This window comes from Gopherus evgoodei, chromosome 1 (assembly GCF_007399415.2).
Source record: "Gopherus evgoodei ecotype Sinaloan lineage chromosome 1, rGopEvg1_v1.p, whole genome shotgun sequence".
Classification (NCBI taxonomy): domain Eukaryota; kingdom Metazoa; phylum Chordata; order Testudines; family Testudinidae; genus Gopherus; species Gopherus evgoodei.
Window position 1 is genome coordinate 268940416 of NC_044322.1, and position 3326 is coordinate 268943741.

Below are 3326 nucleotides of genomic sequence, written 5' to 3' on the forward strand. Positions count from 1 at the left end.
CCAGCTAGGAGCTCCCCGGCTTTTCCCAGCCCTGCTTCACTCCTAGTATCCTTTCTGCTAGGCAGCCAGGCCCTGCTCTCTCTCAGACCAGAGAGAGCCTGCTAAGCTCTTGGCTGCCCTGACCTTCTTATAAGGCCCAATTGTCTGTTTGGGTGTGGCCCCAGCTGCAGCCACTTCCCCCAGTCAGTTGGGGTTTTGCTCCCTTCCCCAGCCCCAGTCCTCTGCAGGCCTTTTCCACCCTGCTACATCCCACCCCCCTCCTCAAGATCACCACCTCTGGGGGTAGGGGTCTCCTGGCCTGGACCAGTTGCCCATGGGCCTCCAGAGCTGCGCGCTTCTTCTTGGAGTCCTCTAGCCACTTCCGCAAGTGGGTCTCCTCCTCGACAATGGCCTCATACTCCTTAGTGAGGTCCAAGGCCTTCACCTCGGCACCGCCCCTCTGTAGCCTCCAGCTGTGCGCACAGGCCAGAATCCCCGAAGCCCTCTTCCCTCAGGGTCTGGGTTCCACAGTTCCCTTCTCCATTACCATCTGGGTCCCAGCCTCCTGCCAGCCCCACTCGGTCTGGGTTTCCTTCTCTGTGACAGGCTCCGTGATGGTCTGGGTCTCACCCTCCTGCAGGGTTCCTTCCATCCCAGTCATTACCTCCTCTAGTTTTGGCCCCTCCAGGCCATCAGGCACCTCTTCCGGCTGCTCCTCAGTTCCCCTGAGGGGGCAGTGCCTCCTAATATGTTCTGGGAGATGGCAGCCCTAACAGGCTCCCCGCCTCTTTGCTGCCTTTGCTCCTCTTCGGTCCCTCTCGGGTCCCACCGCTCCAGCAGCGTGGATCTGGACCCTCCAACTTGGGCCTGGGCATGCCCATTGCGGGTAGCCCTTCTGCCCACAGGCTGGCAGCTGCCCGGGTCTCCTCACCCGGCAGACAGTCCCCGGAACTTGCCCCTCTTTCTCTCTTGGATAAGGCTCCCGGCCTCCACTCCAATAGGGACAATCCGTTTTTACACGTGCGTGCCTTAAGCAGACATAACATGTCTGGCACTCAGCCACAGGCCCCCTGGCCCTGGCTCTCAGTCTCTCGTGAGTTTCTCCATGCCACTCTCCCTGTTTCCTCTGAAACTCCTGTCAGAGGAGTTTTACCAGGGCCTGCTGCTCTTCTGCCAGCCGGCCCAACTGTCCATGGAGGGCACACTGCACCTCCCATAGTGTCTGTGGGTCATCAGCCCCCTTCTGCCAGGGCACTGATGTCTGTCCCCCACCTAGAGTTAACCTCTGGGGCCTCTGCAAAATACACCCCAGTATACCGGGGTTTCATTGTCCCCTTCCAAAGTCTCTATACAATAGTCCCACTGTCCTTGCTCTGGCCTCTTGTCAGAGGCGTACCACTTCTGCCCACATTCTTCACCACTTGTAAGTGTGTGGACTCACCCCTGCAGCACCTCCTGCTAGTCATCTGTGGGAATTAGCTCACTAGCCCTCTGGAGCACCCTTTGTCAGCCAGTGATCTGCTACCGCTGGGGCACCCGTGTGTCATAACATTTTTCCCAGATCTGGACCTTAGCGTCCAAAATATGGTGTTAGCATGAAAACCTCCAAGCTTAGTTACCAGCTTGGACCTGGTAAAGCTGCTGTGACGAAGTGGGAAAGTTCTTAATGTTTTCTCTGAATACTGTATTGGTGCCTCAGTGTCCCCATGGCAGTTCTTAAGTATCTGGCAGAGCAAAGGGCCAGTGCACCTAAATGCCTAACACTCTGTCTCTTAGCAACTGATGGCCTGGGCCCCTCCTCTGCAAAGGTGCCAGCTGAAGGTGTTGGAGACAAAGGAATCAGGTGACCTCCTGGCCCGGGAAAGGGGCTGAGGAGAGAGGAAGGGCTGGGAGGGGTTGTTAGTCTGGAGCTGGCTGAGGGCAGACGTGGGGGTCTGGCTCACTGACCCCCAGAATGGACCCGGCCGAGGGGTCCGGTTCGCTATATCTACAAGCTCTGTTTTAGACCCTGTTCCTGTCATCGAATAAACCTCAGTTTTACTGGCTGGCTGAGAGTCACGTCTGACTGCAAAGTGGGGGTGCAGAACCCGGTGGCTTCCCCAGGACCCCGCTGGGGTGAACTCGCTGTGGGAAGTGCATGGAGGGGCAAAGGATGCTGAATGCTCCAAGGAGAGACCCAGGAGGTGAAGCTGTGTGAGCTTCTTGCCCTGAACAAGTCTGCTCCAAGGGAGAGAAGGCTCCCCAAAGTCCTAACTGGCTTGGTGGGGAGCAGTTCCAGAGCATCGCCCGGTGACTCCGTGACAGCTGCCACCAGCCAGGAATCTATACAGTGCCTGGCGCACTGTGGTCTCCCCAAAACCTTCCTCGGGGGACCCCCAGACTCAGATTCATTGAGTCTCACAACAAAGGGGAATAAACCATTTCCCTTCCCCCCTCCGGGTGTTCCCTCCCTGGGTTCCTGGAGAGATATACAGAAGCAAGCTCCGTGAATCTAAACAGAGGGACTCCACCCTCCCTGTTTCCAGTCCTGGAAACACAAGTACTTCCCCCCTCACCCAGAGGGTATGCAAAGTCAGGTTAGTAAATCTAACAGAGATTTTCCCCCCTGACTTCTTCCTCCCACCAATTCCCTAGTGAGCTGCAGACTCAATTCCCTGGAGTCCCCACTAAAGAAAAAACTCCAACAAGTCTTAAAAAGCTTTATAAAAAAGAAGAAAAGGACATAAAAATGGTCTTTCTGTATTAAGGTGACAAATACAGGGTCATTTGCTTAAAAGAAAAAAATGAATAAACAGCCTTATTCAAAAAGAATACAATTCAAAACATTCCAGCAACTACCCCATGTAAATACAAAAAAAACATATAAACCGATGGTCTTCCTATCTTTGTACTTACAACTTGGAAACAGAAATTAGAAAGCCAGGAGACAGAAAGATCACTCTCAGAGCCGAGAGGGTCAGACCCAAGACAAAAAACAAAGAACTCACACACAAACTTCCCTCCACCCAGATTTGAAAAAGTCTTGTTTCCTGATTGGTCCTCTGGTCAGGTGTTTCAGGTTACTGGTGTTACCCCTTTACAGGTAAAAGAACATTAACCCTTAGCTATCTGTTTATGACACCCCCCCCAAATTGCAGACAGTGGGGAACCTCAGTGGCGGCGATTACCTCCTAGAACTTTAAAAATAAACAGATTAATACAACACATGCACCTTTACATATACCACTAAGTATATAACTAACAGACTTTTACATTTTAAGAACACTTTTTAACTACTGGATTGTGGGAAACTGTTATGGGAGAGAGCATCAGCTACTTTGTTAGAAGCTCCTGAGATGTGCTGAATT